The following is an 18,928-nucleotide window of genomic DNA, read 5'->3' as shown; positions in this document are numbered from 1 at the left end:
GCGCCAGGTTGCTTCACCTCCTGCCCGGGGTGCTGCGGGGGCGGCGGCCGGGCCGGGCCCCGGCTCCCCGCGGGCCGCAAAGTTTGGCGGGGGCCCCGCTCCGGGCGGCCCGGGGTGCGAGGTGGGGCGGGCGGCGGCCCCCGGCCCCGCAGCCCGGCGTGCGCTGCCCCCCGGCCGCGGCGGCGGCGACAGCGGCGGGGCAGCATCGGGCGACGGCCGTCGGGTCGGGGGCAGGCAGGGAAAAAGGAGCCGGCGGGCAGTGGGCGAGACCCAGCCGAATTTTGACCTCCGGCACCCAGTTGTAATGCCCCAACCGAGAACGAGTGTAGCCACTCTTGCCACGCCAGAGAAGAAGAAGGGAGAAAGCTGAAATGAAAAATAAGACAGACTGGACATGGGTGTTTGAAATATTCAGTGCCAGTAAGTGGAACCAGGGTGGAAGGGGTAAAAACACCAAACATGACTGGATGTCCTACACTTCTTGGTCTGGAGCACCTCCTCAGGCTCCACGTTTCCTGGTGAAATGGCCATTTGTATTGAGGCTCTCTGAAGTGCATAGTGTAAGGGCTAGCACAGAAGCCATCACCTTCCAGCTGGAGCTGTGTGCCAACCATCAGGGTGTGCTTGGGTGTGGAACTGCTTCTGTGGTTGGTTGGACATGGTTGGATTTATTCTCCATTTGATGATCTTGATGATCAGCTGTAGGGTCTCAAGTGCAAGAAGTGCAGTATCTGACAGGTTTCACGTAGACAGTTTTCACTTTGTCATTGTCTTTCAAAGTCTTTAGCGAGGTCATCGCTAAGGGATGACACTGCTCTATTAGGATGGTATTTTACTGTGTGTGACACAGACCTCCTCTGAAGTACTTAAACTCTCCTACGTGGTGTTAAATTATCGGAAGTACATGATGATCTGAATAGTGTCATTGACCTTCCCCCCCCATTTTGCAGTATCTGTCATTTAACTTTGTAATTTTAAGGATATTGTATGTCAGCTGTATTGCTGTTGTGACTCTAGAATAGCCAATGGGAGTTCTGTGAAGACCAACTTTGACCCAAAATGTTAGCAATACAATTTTAGTATTAGTAGTTTCTGGGTTGCATAGAAGATCTTTGCCTCATGTAGTCTGAATTATATTTGGATGTTTGGATTAGTTATAGAAAGAAATAAAGCTAGTATGTCTTAGGCTAATGGTAGCCATGCTGGTTTAGCTCTGACTCATCGTTAAAAAATTCTGCTGTTTTATGATCTTTGTGTTGTAAAACGATGACGTTTGGTAGTTGGATGTGGGCTGTGTCACTGTGTGACATCCAAGTGAGGTTGCTCGAGTAGTCACCTGGTGTGTCCTGCGAGAGAGCAGAATCACAGCCCAGTTTGCAGGTACAGTTAGGCCCAGTCTCTTTGCAGGCATTTGCACACAGGATGAATGTGAATTTTTGGTACTGTGGTTCAAAGCCTCTGAATCACTTCCTTTCTTTGTTACTCCATTTGAAATACTTTTGCTTGTCATTGTACAATATGGAAGAATTGTCTCCACCAGATCAGGTAGGTGGAAGAGGTGTGGCTGTTCCTTTCTCGTTGTGTGAGGTGTTTGGAAAATGACTTTAACTGGTCATGGTGTAAAATCTTCATCTTCATGTTGGACATGAGGCAAAAAGTACATGCAGGGCTTCAGTTATCAATCTGTCTGCATTTTGCATCTTCACTGGGAAGTTCTACTTGACAGAGGTCAGAAGAAATGTCTAGAAAGCTGAAGAGTTTGTATGTCTAATAGGTAGCAATTGTGTAGATGGTACTGGCCTCATTTAAAAAATGAATCAGTTTTGCTTCCCTGCTTTTCCCCCTTCCCAAAAAACCAACTGCATCAAGGGAATTTATTAAAAAGAAGCTCTTAGTTCTGGGATGTCCCACACCAGTTTGCACATGAGATGAAGTGCTTTGTGCCCTCAGAGCAGTCCAAGGTCTTGAACTAGTAAAACACTGTGTGGATCGCAGGATGACCATTAAACAGTTTCAGGATTTTACCTTGAAATTATTTGAGGCTGTGGGTGTAAATAAACAACTTGGGTCTTATGGTGACATTCCAAAGGTATGGTGCACTCCTGATTCCTCTTTGACTCCTTAGTAATATCCAAATCCTTTAAGGATTCTTACTGAACTTCATCAAATAAGACCAGTAATTAACTCTGCAATTTGGAGAATTTAGTACTGGCTGCAAAATTATTTATAAAGCCAATCACAATATAGAAGTCCTGATAGAGCACATGGAAAAAGTACAGTGTATATATTGCCTGTATGAACTCATCGTACTTTGGTGACACCCAAGAAACTTCTATAAATTTTGAAGTTTTGGAAATAGGTGTGCATATTTTTCCTGTCAGTTCATTCATTTTCTACTGTCGTGTTATTTTAAAAGGCTTTTCAACCTTTTAAACTTAAAGATAAATTCAATTACTGTCTTTATATTGAAGCAAAATAAGATCACAGACAAAATAACCTCTGTGTTTGGCTAGGTAGGTGCCTTTTTCTAGTTAGAAATGGCTTTTAATCATCTGAAATACCACCTATAACATTTGGGTTAGGACTGTAAAACAGGTACTAATTTATTCTAGAAGCAAAAGAACACCCATTAGGAGTTCTGTGTTTACTGGTAGTCAGTTCTAGACCTGTGTGTTAGAACCAAGACATTTTACAGCTAATTATTCCGTTATATGGTAAAATGTAGGTGTTAGTTTTGAAGTTTTTAAGTGCATTTTTTTTCCTTTACCAGTTAAGAGTGTTGTGTGTGTTTTAGTGTAATTCTCAGGCTATATGAAATAATGGTTTGGCTTTGCTTGAGTTCCACGTGCTTATGATTTCAAGCTTTTGTGAGTGGGTGAAAGTGTCATGGAATATTCCTTTTTTTTTATCTTGCTTTTCCTCCTAAGAGGAGACCTGTTAAATATTAAAGACCTATGGTGCATGTTTCCTTAGAAATAATAATCTGAAAATAAAGGACTGACAAAAAAGGGTCTTCAGAGTAGCCTTCAAGTAAGGCAGCACTGGTTTGCCTTGTGTTTCATCATACACTGTTGGATGCACTGACAGGAAATGGTCGTTCTTTTGGGGAACAGACAGAAAGGGAAATGTACTTACTCTTAAATACCAAGTTTGTTGATTCACATTAAAGTTGTCAGTAACTTGAAGTAACGTTTTTCATTTTCCATGTACAATTGGTTACATTATCTGAATCCAGACAGTTATCTCACAGACTCTGGTATTTTAAGTCTGAAATGGCTTTAGAGGGGAAAAATTCCATATGAACAGTGCTCCTAACTTTTTTCCTAGCCCAGAGCATCCTGTTTACTGCAATAAAAACCCCTTTATTGATGACTATGTGGTTATCAGTATCACAGAGATGCTCTTTAAGCTCATCTCGATGCTTTTTTTTTTTTTAACATTTTGGGGGGTTGTATGCAATGAACACTATTAGACCTTCAGGGGTGATGACGTTGAAATCTAAAGTGGTATTTTACTATTGTGTCAGATTGTATTACAACACCTTTGGTAAATGATCTAAAGATTACAGCCAAATCTCTGAAGGGGTCTTAACATGTATGCATTTCTGGATCACAAAAATAAAACAGGTCTTTAAAGCTCAATAGTTATTGCATTAAAGGGGAAAAGTGACATTTTTTAAAATGGCATCTTCTTACTGAAATGATGCAATGCCCATGGACAGGAGCATGTCCACCACAATGACACGTTTCAATTCAATCTTAGTCTGTTTATGCTGCAGTGTAAGAACGAGCTGCAGTTTATTTCAGCTCACGTGATCCACCAGAAAGATAATGTACTTCCAGATAATTGCAGTATTTCCCATTTATACCTGCACTCAGGTACCAGCAAAGTCAAAACTTGAAGATAATAATGGCACTGTTTGGGCTGCTGAATCTCTATGACATGTGGAGACATGCAGATGGGAGAGAACAGGGTTGAACTTCTGAGTGCAAGGTTTGGCTTGAGATGTAGGGTTTAGAAAATCATCTTTGCTTTACAAGGAAATGCAAGTTTTTGAGCGTTGTGCTTTCCATCTTGCATCTCTTTCAATGGAGTCACTTTTTAGCAGAGATACATACTTAAAATCTGCTTATTGAACTGAAAAGCAGAAATCTATTTTTTAATTATTTCACGTGTATTTTCTAAGACAGAGGTGACTTGGAAGAAGATGGTGTGTTTTAGTAAAGGTTATTATTTGTCAAATCAGCCTCTGTATTGATACAACTGATCTGTGGTGAAGGAGTAGCACTGACTTCACAAGCAGAAAACAGTGGCTTGAAGTAGGATTTGGGGAATATAGAACATTTAAGCACCTACTCCTTCTGTACACTGGCAAACTGTATGCAACATTGATTTCAGTAATACTGAGCTGGCACTCACAAGCTCTGAGATTTGGTCATCTGTAAGTAACGCCTTTCCATTTTTTTTAGTGGAAAAGCTTTACTAACAACTATTTTGAAGAATCAGCTATTTATCAATACATTATCATTGATCTATTCTCAAAATCAGTGTTTAGAAGACAACTGTCCTCAAAATCAAGTAACTTCCAAGCAGTATTACCTTTAGTCGGTAGAAATCCGGAAATTTTGTTGCCTGATGAAAATTTTCAGGACTCTGTTCCAAACGTGGTGTGATTTGCAGTGCAGACTGTATTCTTCAATCCTAAACTGGGCAATTATCTGAAGTATAAATTTGGGTATAAAGACAGTAACAAAGAATTAACCAGAGGTCCCTTCTGGCCAGGTCTTGGGACTTCTCTAAATTAAAGTTACTGAGTGAGGTTCAAAAGTGGACCTGGATAACTCTGGCAGTATTCATTGTCTTACTAAGAAATTCCAGTGTAGATCTGCATATGGAACATTTCAATGCCCATAATGACTGTCTTGTTTACCTACAGCATCACTGTTACCACAAGCCTAACTTCCTTTACCTTGTAAACTGCTGAGCGTATTTTGGGACACCAAAAACCAATTGATTCCTTGTTACAATCTTGATAAAGTGTTTTATCTGGCTCAAGTGTAGCTTGCTTCAAGGTACAAGTCTTAAGTGTGCTCCTGCTTGGGAGGGACACTGAAATACACCCTTGTCACTCTTAAAAGCCAGAACATTTGAAGTGAAGATACCACCAAAGCTACTGAACTGAACAGGCTTCCTTCCCTTCAGTGTCCAGGTTCACTGCCCATAACGATCAAAAGATTAAAATTGTGTCATTTTTTCTAATACTTCCTTAATGAAAAATACAGTGCTTTATTTTGGGCTGGTCTTTGATTGAATATTAAAATCCAGCAATAAACTCATGGTTTAGTAATTGCTTCTGAAAGTTAAAATATTTAGAGAGAGATAGCTCAAATAATGGCAAAATTTAAATGTGGTTTAATATTGAAAGAAATGGGCTAATTTTTTTTTTTTTTAAATCAATGGAGTGATTGTACTGGCCAGCTATGTTGTAAATAGCATTTCTTTGTCCATTCTTTTGACTTCTAGCATTAGTACAGTTTCTTGGCTCTGTACATTTTCATCAGTGCAATCCCTTTTTGTTGTTCCTTCTTATCCATATAATTTTCAGATAGTTTTTGCAGCACATTTATGGCACTGGCATCTTGACACTGGTAAAAAATATTAGTAAATAGTTTGCTGTTCCTTGCATTCAAACTATTAGAACAATATAATTAAAGTCAAATGTTTGTAACATACATTCATGCAAATACAAATATTTTGGTTTTGACAAAAGGAAATTCATCCTTTCTGCCTGTTGAATTACAATATCCCACTCTTCGTTTATTATTAAAACTTTACATTGGTAGTATTGCAATACTAAAAGGAAATACACTTCAGTCTGTTTTCTTCTATTACACAGAGCAAATGTAGATCACAGTACTATTTCAATACTATCTCATTATGAGTCCTGATATAAAACATTGCTGCAAATCTATTAGGTCTCTAAAGGCTTTCAAAAGAAATTGATATGATTGACCTGTGTAGAGAAGAATGATTCTTCTCATGCCTCACCAAAAAGAGGAATTAGATTGACTCTTACAAAATGGTAAAGGGTAGCAGTATGAGCAGAAGACTACAACAAAACACTAAAACAAAACCAGCATTTAAAACGTCTGTCAGAAAGACACTTCTGTCTGAAAATAGCAGTTCCCCTACTTGGGCTTTCCTAGATGTCTCACAGAATACCCCCAAAATTTGCACCCCATTCCTTCAGAGCAGCAAACCAGAAATGATGAGGATATTTTCTTCCTTCAGGCTCTTCACTGCATTTATTTAGATTTTGTTGGTGTTTCGTGAAATCATCTTATATTAATTACTTCTGTGTGCCTCATACCCAATGGATTAAGAAGGAATATGAGGGACTATGCAGCACTAAGTCTGAGTTCCATTGCATGCAGATTAGTAGCACCTGTCCAAATAAATAGAATTAGCAGATACATGTGAACATGTCTTGGTTTGGACAACGGTTAACATTTTTATAGGACATCTCACAGATCTCTTAGTCAATATGTACAGAAGAATGACTCTGGCTGGTGTAAATGGTTTTTCAAAAAACCTTTTTGTAAGACCCCACAAGAGCAGCTGATAACGTAACAAAACCAAGCTATGGTCCGGAAGGATTGGTCATCTCTTAGACTACCTCGTTTACAGAGAGGTGTCTATGAACAGAGGTTTCAAACACTGGTATTGGGACCTGTGTTGTACAACAGAGTCATCAACTACTTGAAAATAATCACATTTACTCTTGATAATTTCTAGATTATTATTATTATAATTGTCAAGACAAAGGTTGACAGTGAAGAGCAGAATGACAGCAACTGAAATTCAGTGTTTACAAATGCAAGCTTATGATCAAAGGAAAAATAATCCTCACTATACATGCATAAAAATGAGCCCTGAAGAAGCTGTTACTATTCTGGAGAAATCTTGGAATCATTGTGGAAGTTTTCTGGGTGTGTCCATGTTAATATTTTAATTTGGATCAGGTGCATGCTTTTGAAGTGAATCTCCCCGTGAGCCCCAGTTGCCACACCTCTATTTGCATCACGGCATTGTCTTGGAGAGCAGTGACCACACTCCCTTCCGAAGAAACCAAACCAGAAAATGTGTTTCAGCTCCTAATGGGTGTCCAGTCCATGGGACCAGACTTCTGATGAACAGAAGTTTGCATGACTAAAAAAGCAATTGAGAATGAAAGAGAAGCTTATCGTCCTTGTGTCCCTGGGGAACATGGTGCTTCCACCTCTGCAGTACTGCACCCGCTGCCAGGAGACGCAGAACTAGAAGTAATGCAGAGAAGGGCCATCAGGGTGTTGCAGGGGATGGAGTGGCTGTCAGGGAAATGACACCTTATGACAACTTTCTGGCTGGGTAAAGAAGTGATTGAATGGTATGGAAAAGACAGATGGGGATGTTTAGTTAAGTCAGAGATGAATGCTATTTCTCATTGCACAAGAAAAGATATGCAGCAAAGGAAATAATTAGGCAAGTGGTGGAGACAAGGGAAGTACTTCACAGTATTTAAATCTTGGAAGTCTTTGCCATGGGATGTTGCGGAAATCAGAATTGTAAATGGTTTCAAAGAATGGTAAAACAGGTTCTTGGCGGATTGATCCCTTTATGCTTTTCAGCACAAACCAATCTTTAAACTGCTAATCATGAGTAGCTGTGAGGGCAGAGCAAGGGCAGCACTTACTCTATAGATGCTGTTTCCTAAGCATCCAGTACTAATTTCTATTTGAATATACAACACGTTGAGCTAAGTGGACCTTTAGTCTGACCTCGTATGGCAGTTCTTAGTTTTGTACTTACTACAGTCATTAAACAAACATGGTTATTGACTAAGGTGTTGGTACAGTCTGCAGAGATCACAAACACACTTGCCTTACAAGCTGTATCCTAGTATTCTAATTCCTAACCCTTGTCAATTAATATCTTTTCAAAGCAAAGGACAAATCAGAATAGTGAGTTCAGTTTCTGGTTTAGAGCCCTCACAGTCTAGATTTAGAATCATAGAATCATTAAGGTTGGAAAAGTCTTCTAAGACCATTGAGTCCAACCATTAACCCAGCACCACCGTGTTCACTGTTAACCACGTCCTCAGGTGCCATATCCACATGCCTTTTGAAGACTTCAAGGATGGTGATTCCACCACTGCCCAGGACAGCCTATTCCAGACTTCTAACAAGTTGCAGTGTGTGGTAGAAGCAAACAAAAGAGTAGAAGAGAGGAGGTGAACTGAACACTGAATCAAACATATGTAATAAAAATGAAGTTTTATCTCCTTGTTGTAGCTCTACTTAATAACTGGGGATAAAGGGTTAAAGATAAACTAGAAAACCTTCCAGTAAATGCATGGCATGAGGCAAATGATTGAGTCAATGTTACTGGAAAGTTACATTAATGGAATAATACGTTTCTGATGAACAAAACCAGGTTTCTCCTACGAGAAAAGCATTTCAGCATCTAAAAGGGTTTATCCACAGCTTTCCCACATTTATGATTTTGGATAGTATTCATAGGCTTCCTTAATACTGTACAGAATTGTCTATACAGTATCTGCCTTACCTGAATATACATCAAAAAGCCACTAACTTTTAACAAGCCCATCAAGTGGTTATTTTGTTGTTTGGGGTTTTTTTCCAGAAATGGTGATTACTAATATACTGATATATAAACAGTCTAATTTCTAACTGACCAGCCTGACCTGTCAAATTCTTTCACACATACACAATGAACTTTTTTGTGACATCACTTGGCAGTTACTGCAACAAAGGAGAGAGCGTTGCTCATGTATCTTATTATTCTTAGTAGTACGAGAGATCTTAAAGTGTGACATTGCACAGTTTTTTAAAAGACTACTTTGTAAAATTTGTTTTACTCTGCTAATGAACTTGCCTTTAAATGTTATGCAGTTGAAATTTGCTCTCATATTTTTTTGGTTTTTGGGGAAGGGACAGTTTTGCAAAATATGAAATGACATTAATACACCTAATGAATTTGTCTTCCAGAAATCTTTTGTGATAGGTTTCAGGTGTTTTAGCACAGGAAATCTGACAGGAAAGGTGCTGGAAAAATGTTGAGAAGTAGGGCTCACATGGAAGGAAAAGCCACAGTAATGCTTACAGGGCTTGTAAATGGGTTCTGAGAGAAACTGCAAAGATGTTGATCACAAAGTGTTTTGGTGATTAATGTAAGGGAGGAGTAGCAGACTGCAGTGCAAATGGGAATGCATGAATTTAGGATGGCACAGCATGGGAAGGCCTTCATTGATGTGAAGTGACTGAATTTATCTCTACATATGCAGAGGAGGTAGCAAACTTCTAGGTTCAGCAATGGTGCAACACAGCAGTAAAGCTATGAAATTTCAAATGAAATATTTCAAATTCCTATTTGAAATTAAATAGGAATATGACTCACATATCAAAATCTATACAGGGAGGAGGAGGGAAGCTTTGGGTCCCAAATTAAGTACTAGGAATTAGAGGGAAAACTACATTTATGTACCAAAATGATTTCACATGATTCCAGTGGAAATAACCTGGAAGTGCTTAAAGGAATGATAAATACTGGCTGAGGAGGGGCAAGTAGAACTGTATGATTTGTCTACAGTAACTGGCAGTAAGAGTCTGTAATAGAGTCCAGGCACATAAACTCAAGCTTTTCACAACCTGAAAATTTGAAAAGTTGAGAAAAAAACTTCCACTATTGTGTTCAGTAAATATTAGCACTGGTTCATCCTTTTCTACTGTGCTGACAAGTCAGAACCAATGTACTACAGCAGTCAGAAAAGGAGATGGTAGAGATGATGAAGAACTTGACAGTGTTACATCCATTTGGTCACAGACCAAGCAGGCTGCCTGTGTGGCCTAAAGGAACGAAGGAGCATCGGGGAGCTCTGCTCCTCCCATGTCCTCACTCAGCATTTGGAGGCCATTGGAAGGAGACTCATCCACTGCCTTTTCACCAGCAGCAAATGACTTCCAGTGCCCTTCCCATGCACTTGCATCAGGTGATGGGTTAAAGCAGGAGTGCCAAGGTGGCCTTGTCATCTCTTCCTGCTGACTAAGGTCTATGTGAACAGTCTGTTGTATGGCATTTATCAAATGGATCAAGATAATAAAAATTACAAGCTCCAAGGAAGACACCCTTTTTTTTTTGTACACATCACAAGCTTTGCATTATTATTCTCATCAGTCTTTTGTTAAACTGAGAATGTGCTTTCATTGAAGAGCAGCATGGCTCAACATGTGGACTAGCAGTTGTAGTCCATAACCTCGTATGAGCTGCCTCTTGCTGCCTCAGGAAGCATTAAGAAATTGCCAGAATTGATGGAAGACTGTTCTTTCTCCCAGCTGAATAGCATCTCCCCAGCTTTGTCCTGGGCACCACAAAGGATGACAGATCTTTTTCCTGCATTGTTTGACCCTCCTGTGCTTTGGCTTTCTGACATGACATCACTTTCAGTATTTCTAGTGAGTGCCTCTCAGAAGCGGTATCAGATATTGCAGTGGCACAGGGTGACCACTTACTGACAAGCTGCTGTGGGCTGTGATTTGAATTGTTCTGCAACTGTGCTGCTGTTAGTTTTTGTGCTTCATCCACTCATGTCAAACACCACTGACAACCTGCTCTGTTTAGGAGAAAGGCAAGTCTCCTTTTAACATGAACTGAACCTTCTATTTGTACCATGAATGATGCAATTTCCTCCCCTGCTATTAACTGCTGATCTTGTAGCCTATTTAGTTTACAGGGAAAAGAAGGTCTTGCTTATTGATCAATAAGATATGTAGTTTACATATAGTTTTTATTTTGGCTATGCAGTTTGCATTGCTGGTATATCTTAGGTTACACAACCCTTGATTTTCTACAGTCCATTTGAAGATACGTGTCCAAAGGACAGTTGATAAACCAAGGACAATATTTTTTAATGGTTTTTTTAATCCCCAAGCCACAAGGCAGAATTCCTTTACTTAACTGAAATAAATTCTGCTTTAATGTAACACTTCTGTAAGATGTCCGGATTCCCTTATTAATTCTAGGAATTTGTGGAGCTCAGAACAGATTTAACAGACCTTTTCCTAAACATCTTTCTTACTTCATGTGCAGCTGCTGTTGCTCCTGCTACCACCAAAAAGCAGCCATTCCACGATAATAAGCATCTTAAAAGTTGTAGTGTAATGGCAATTGGTCTTTCCAAGTTCTGGGTTAGACACCAGGGATGTTGTTTAGTAGTGAGAAATCACCAAGGTATGTTTTGGATGTGCATTTAAATACGTACACTTTCACAGGCATTGAGGGGATATCTGGGGATTGCCTACAGGTATTTAGTAGTTGATACATCACTTATTCAAGATTTGGAAAGTACTTGAGAAGTAAGCCTCAGGGTTAGCAGAGGAGCTGTGTGATAAGCCTTAGATCTCACAGAAGAACTGATAGCAAGACCTACCTTTTCATTCCTCTTCTGATTATGTGGTAGTGCAATATGGCTTTGCAGAGACAGATACAGCCTAACTGAGGGAGACAGAGGATGAACCAAGGCTGGTTTACAGTCAGTTTTGAGGCTCTTTTTTTTCTTTTGAAGTGACTAGTCTGTAGCTCCATTTCTGAGAAGGTTACTTGAACCTGTGACTCAAACAGAGACATCTCTGTACGGGGTAAGCCGGTAGCTGCAGCACTTCTGGGACAGAAACTGCCGACTGTTCAGAGCACGTTCCCCTCTGCAAACATGGTGGCAGCTGCTTTCGATCTGTGGCTTCTCACTGCTGTTGTGTGAGGGAATCACACTCTGAGTTTCAAGAGCCACAACAGAGAGTAAGTAAAGCTGTGGCTCATTTAGGACTGGGTGTTATTTTAATGAGCTTAATAAATCCTATACGGGACTGAAAGTTTCTTTGGAGTTCTCAGTCCTGCAAACCAGCGTTCTCAGTCTGACCTTTGAGCCTTGTACACTGCAGAGCTCTGAAAAACTGCACCAGTTCTATGCTGCACCAATTTCAGCAACATCAGCAACCCCAGTGTAAGTAGCTCACCCGCTTCAGCAGCTGTTCTCAGCATCGAGTTGATCAGACATTGTACTGCAAAGGGTTTCCACTGGCACGGCTCACCGTGGTCACAGACACTGAAGTCCAGGAGGTCCACACTCATGTAGAAAAAAAATTATTTGCTTTGTGAAAGAGGTACCCACAGAAGACACGGAGTTGGAATTTTGTTAACCAAACTCATCTCATGATTAAAGCTGAAACGTTCATGAATGTTAATACTGTTCTTGTAAAGCATGAATGGCAAAGATTCATTCCATCTACAGTATGGACACTGACCTTCAAAGGGAAAAATTCATTGCAGCAGCATTTATCTCACTTTTGGCAAAGCAGGGTGATGAACTGGTACAATTTTTTTTAAAAGTACTATCACAGCTGTTTTCTGGCTATGCTACAATTTTATTAATGGATGTGTATTGTAAGTTATCTATCCTTGGACAGTCTACTCTGGAACAGTCAAACTAAAAAATTGCTTGTATAAAATTATTTCAGTGTGCTTTAATACCAAATGCTGAGAAATATGGTAGATATACTAAGAAAATTAAAAGCCCTAGGGCTAAGTATTTTTATAAAAGTAACTTTAAAAACAGGACTTCAACCAACCAAGTTGACCTTGGTTGTTACAGTGCTGGAGAGGTTTGGTTGTGCAAAGCTACGAGTATAGCACTGTTTGAATAACTTATCAGAATCTGCCAGTGGTGTAAGGTTGTGACTTCTACTAACACTAAATCTACAGCTTTTGATTCAGATGATTAGGGAAATGTCCAACATGCCAGTGAAAAGTTTTTCAGGTATCTAAAACCAAAAGATACCTGAGGGTTTGGCCCTTAAATGAAAATATTCTCAATTTTCCAGAATGCTCCTGGTGCAAAAGGTTGTGTCTCTCTTCCAGGAAAAGGATGGCATCCTAGAACAGAACAGGATTGCTGCATCCTTCCTTTTGGTAGATGTGTGCTGCTCATTTTTGTGTGAGTGTAGCTCAAAGAAGCAGTAACTCTCCCATGTGGTATATGGATACGGCAGTCGCTTCACCAGCAGGGATGTACAATTTGGGCAATACACACAGCCATTTCAAGAGCATTCCTAATCCCAAACCACTTGTTCTATTCTGAAAGCTCTACAAGGAACTTCTTTATTCATCCCTGCCCCCTGCTCTTCCCATCCCTTCCCTTTGTGCTGCCAGTGGCATTTCCCTGGATGTTGCTGGCCTTGTCTTTGGGAAGTCACCTGGCAGCCCTGCCCATGTCCAGCTCTCTGGAATCTCACTGCCTCTCTCTACTGCTTCCATGCACAGGAAAGCCTGGAGAATAAGACAGGCTGTCCACAGCTGACTCCACAGAGAACTTGGCCTCAAAACTAAACTCAGTTTAGTATTTTTGAACGTCATGTAGGCTACAAAAGTGCTGCAGGGACAGGGAAGTGTCACTTACGTATCTCCCTCAGTCTCCCTCACACTTGGCTGCCCTGGACCAGGGAGTTCATGTGCCACTAATGCAAACACTCACTGAATTTACCCCGTGGAGTTCCCTGATGATGCAGAACTGGGTTATTTGTGGAAATTGATTCACTAGTCATGAATTTCATTTGAGAAAATCATGTAATTTTTGGTTCACTGTCTGCTCTAAAGTGACAGCAGTTCTTTTACATACCCCAACAGGCTCAGCAAACTATTTAGTCAGTTTGAGATTGAGAAGAAAACGCTGTTACATCTTCATTTCCCAAATGCAGCTGATGGTGAATCACTTGTGCCTAGTGAATAGGGTCTGTCAGGTCAGCAAAACCAACCCCTTTCTTATTTTTGGGCACATATATCCAAAAGACACTTATTCTTTGGATAAAAAATGTGAGTGTACTTTACTATGGTAAAACACATATATGAGACACTAACTCAAATTATTTAACTCCTTACACTCTATTAATGTTTCGTCTGTCTGCTTTCAGAACACTCTTAGAGTGTTGTGTTTCAATTTGTTTAATCGGGATTTTTGAATTCATGGCATAGGGTTTTAAAAACCCAAACACTGAAAAAAATTTTTTTAAGGTAAACATTTTAATTTTTATAGATCTGCATCTTTCATAGATGACTTCTTTTTAAGCTTTCTCACTTAGGTAGTATTATAACTAAATAAATTGGAATACATATTTAGCACTTGAACTTTTTGCAAATGAGCAAGGCTGTTGTTGTCCTGTTTCCAACAGAGTGCAGATCTATGCAGATGTAAAGCAGTTTGTAGACAGATGTGGGCAATTATATAGTTGTTTCCAGTGATCCCATATAGCACAGTGAAAACATCTCTTTGGCCATGTGACTGAGCACATGGGTACAGATTTAAGACAATAAGTAATAAACTTTTTGCATAGCAGAAGTAAAACTGGAGCACAGAACTCAGCATGTTTTCCTTGCATTTAATTTGTCCATTTTTGTTAGTCAAAATTGTGCTGTTTTAAGAGGAGGTGCATTGTTTTTCTAAGCAATAAAACAAAGAAAAGAAGTTACTTATATTGATCTGGTGAATGCAGTTATTATAGTCCCACACTTCATAAAAGTGCTCTCCCCCAATATTACACAAAATAACATGAATTTGAACTTTAAACACAAGTGATGAACCCTAACCTTTAGGATGAAGTTTTAGAATATGACTCTAAAGCAGCTACAAAATTTTAGACAGAGCCATCACATTCGCTCCCAAATTTTACAAAATGTAAAGAAACACGTAGACCATCTGGTCAGTAAGTTGCAAACCACTTTGCAGGATTTAATGTTTGGAAAATTAAATTAACTAAGAGATATAAAAAGTGCCAGTGGCTGGAAGTTTGCCCTTCAAAATTAGAGTTGAGACACACCTTTTAACATTAAGGTGATAGCATTTATTTATGGGACTTTGATTCACTACCAGCAATGGTGTACTTTCTGTGAATCACTTCAAATTAAGACATGATGATGTTGTAATATCATGGTTTAAGTAAACCAGAATTTGGGACCTCATGCAGAACATGGATGAAGAATGTTCCTGTGCAACCCAAGATGGGTTCAGTGGGTACAATTGTCCCTTTTGGCCTTCAAATCTGTGACTGTGAGCCTGTAAATAATGTCATGGCACACAAATAAGCAAATCTGGGCCCTCATACTGAAAAGGACCATGGGTTCCTCTTAACAGAGTGGCTCTGGGACTTCTTTGGTGCCCAGGTATGCAAACTTATTCTAGATCTGTATTTGAGTTTTAATCTATGTTTACTTGGGTTTTTAGTGTTATCAAGACACTACATCCCCAAAGGTTTATAGCCACAGAATAAACATTTGTCAAAAAAGGAAAACTTTGGTGACATTGAAAAAAATTTTGTGATATCATTTGTCATCTACTCCAGAAGGTCACTATTATTTTAATAGTTTTGTGGTTTTCATTTTAGATTATACTATACACTAAACACCTAAAATGCTAGAAATCTCAAGCTCAAATATGCAGAGTCTGTCTCACCATTATTTTTAGATCATTTAATGAACAGGATATTATTAGCTTTTATGTTAAACAGTGGTTAAAAATCTATAGTTTTAAGAAAGGCATGGTGACCAGCTGTTGGAGAATGAGTTCTAGTGTGTGAATAAAGTGCAGATCGCTCTAATGGAGCAGAAACTTCCAGCACTTCATGCTGTTTCAAATAACAAGTGATTTCAGACTCTAATTTTTTAGAATTATACTTTTTTTTTCACTGTACACACAGCATAGTTAGATTATGAATGGATGCCCTTCATTGAACAATGCCCACAATTACTTACATAATTAGATTTAATGTCGCTGACTTATGAGTCTGTGACTGGATGGGCACTAGAAAAGGGAAAGAACCAAAATCATAAAATGCAGATTCTGGGGTAAAGAGAGCTTGAAAAATATCTTTACTCCTTAAATATCTCATTTTTTAATCATATTTTTTAAAATGCCATTAAAAAAATTTGAGGCCAAATAGATTTTTTTTGTTGAAGATAAATTGTACTTCTGACCCTTACAAAAAATTGAAGTGGCTTATTGATTAACTTGGACAGGACTGTCCATTTTGATATGTATGGTATTATGAAGAGTATAAAAAATGAGCTAGTACATCACCAAAAAACTGAACGTAGAAAGATTTCAGACGTCCTGATTATCTTGAATGAAAATTATTTGATATTCTATAGCCATCAGAGGAATTTATTAAACATCCCAGAGTGCTCACTTGAGTAAGGAACGTTTCCAACAAAATATAGGAGATGTACAGGTGATTCAGACACTTTTTCCTCCCTTACTGCCACCTTTGGAAGACTCTTTCCAGCCATTTAGAGAGAAACTGGAGACTATTCCATCCATTTTTCCCCAGAGTCATCTAACCAGTATTTATCCTTACTCGTGTCGTAAAATATCTCTGGTTACCTCTAGAAGTAATTCACAGGTGCAAACTTGCCTTTTAAAACCTGCACTAACTATTTATGATTGTTGCATTAATGGAATCAGCAAGGCAAGAACTGTAAAGATCCTGGAGCATATGGTGCTGCCTGTGCTGCCTTTGCCCTGTACTGCACAGTCCATGTGACATTCAGCAGCCAAGGGCAAGGTCTTTTCCAGAATAACACTGAATTTCTGCACAGCAAAACTAACATCTCTGACTTTGGGGCACTAGGCAATCATTAGCACTTTTCTGACAGACACTCTGTACTAGATTTTGTGATTAACATATTCTGACCATTTAATTTCAAGAACAAGTCAAACGTTATGGCACACTATGTATTAAAATGCTCACTGCTCTAAGCTCCATCTCTAATGCTGCTAAATACTAGCAATGATCATTAGTATCCCTGTAGTAGGATAGGTTTACATGGTGCTTTGTAACAATGAAAATAACATTTCAGAGTGGTAATTGGGAAAATACACACTCTCTAGGGAAATCCTCTGATTATCTAAAGACAAACTTGGTTTGTATAAATCCTTCTTGCATGACCACAAAAGTTTCTTGTTTCCTTGGAATTAAAATAAAAAATTTAAACGTGCACATCATCTTGAAATCTTCGAAACATAAAATACTTTCTTACTATCTAGAAGGAAAGTTTAGTTATTCTAGATATGTATGTATGCTGTATGACTGAAGGCCAACAACCCTGATGGTACCAGGTCAAAGAAAGTTGGAAGTTCAGAGCTGCTTGTGTGAAGCTCCCTTCCAGTTGCCTGGTGAATCTAAACCCAGATTAATTGAGTCAATTCACACATACACACTTCCACAGATTGCACAGAACTCAGTTTTCCAAATGGAGATGCTTTTCCAAGTGGAAAAGAATAAATGAAGAATTATTAAATTATTAGCAAATATTTTAGGCAAAATGTATTATAGAACCATAGGAATTTAGGTTGGAAGGGACTTTTGGAGATCATCTGATCCAACTTCTTGCTTAAGGCAGCACCAACTTAATTAGGTTACTCAGGGTCATGCTCAGTCAGGTTCTGAGTATCTCTAAGGGTGGATATTCCACAGCCTCTCTGGACATCTGTCCCAGTATTTGACCACTTACATGGTTTGTGCTGGGCATGACAGTGAGGACAGCAGAAGATTATTATTGACTCATTAGAATCAGATTAATTAGCTGTGCAATTCATAAGAGTCCTAGAAGTTAAAACTCCCTTTTGTAAGCTCATAAACCATTTGCAAGTGGGATCTTAGTATTAAATGTTTGCTGTACTAAAGTGGGAATTTAAGCTTCCATTCATGAAGTATCTGGAAAACAGTTTGGGTGTTGGAGCACCAATGTGCATTGGTCTCTGCACTAACCCTCAATTAATAACAAGCAGACAGCTGCAGCCTTCCCCAGCTCCAGTTTGTGACTGGCATAGTGCCACGGAAAGAACATACACTAGCCCAATCCCAGTGAGACAAATGTAGGGAATAAATCTCAGAAAAACCTACGTTTATAAAAATATAATTCTGTAATTGCCCTATTCTATGGAGGGACATGGAACAAAGCCCTTGGCCACATCATTGCTGCAAATGCATCCAGGAGCAGCTGAGGTATTCACACAACCGCCAAGTTAGGAATCTGACTAACAAATACGTGGAAAATTTCCTCAGTAATATATTCACTACTTACATATTCAATACTGCTTCGAGCACAGACATTTCTAAATGGTTCCTCAGCTTCATCGGAGTTCCAGTCTCACCCTGACGCTTGATGGGTCTGCACCATCTCTGAACAGAGACAGAAGGTAGCTGCAGCATGGAGATGTGCACATGCCTCCACAGGAACACTTGGAGTCATCTGGCACATGTTTGGAGCAGGATGGCAAGGTCTGTACCTCTCCACCAGAGAAACCCCAGTGTTGTTCCTGAGGACCTTCCTGAAAGGAGTAATGGATTCCAGTTTATAGCAACCCCTATGGCTGGAAGTGCTGCCAACACTTGGCTGAAACCTTATCACCAGGAATCATGATCATTTTAAAGAACTCAGCACTCATCAGTTAACAAGTCCTTGGCTTGAGTGAATTACCAGGGCTGACACAGGACTTGCTGAGATCAAGGAAGGGTGCTCATCTGTTACCAAAGGCAGCTTTCAAGAGATGTGGGGTCTGAGGACAGCAGGAGGGTAACCTGTGGTTGTCTCCTCGGCAGCACCATCAGTGATGGCAGCTCCCAGGGACTCTGCAATGCCAGAGGAGTTTCAGGGCAGCATGTGGCCAGAGCATGCCACACAGTGTGGTGTGATCAGCCTGACTCACTGGAGACCCTGGGACAAGCACAGATGTGTCAGTGCCTTTCACCCACCCTGGCAGCAAACGGCCGCCTCAGAGCCCAGCTAATTGCTCCAAAGCACACTTATGTTAAATCAATGGATATGC

The 18,928-nt window shown here is 39.6% G+C and overlaps 1 protein-coding gene across 1 annotated transcript in view; it reads left to right on the top strand.

Annotated features, from left to right (window-relative positions):
- CDYL2 (chromodomain Y like 2) overlaps positions 1 to 18,928 on the top strand; it is a 58,565-nt gene that overhangs the window by 769 nt on the left and 38,868 nt on the right. The window lies entirely within an intron of this gene.

The sequence above is a fragment of the Corvus kubaryi genome, unplaced genomic scaffold, assembly GCF_017639235.1.
Source record: "Corvus kubaryi isolate FWS band 111438036 unplaced genomic scaffold, C.kubaryi_AGA036_p1.0 37300, whole genome shotgun sequence".
In the NCBI taxonomy this organism is placed as follows: domain Eukaryota; kingdom Metazoa; phylum Chordata; class Aves; order Passeriformes; family Corvidae; genus Corvus; species Corvus kubaryi.
This window is presented reverse-complemented; position numbering and strand designations above follow the sequence as displayed.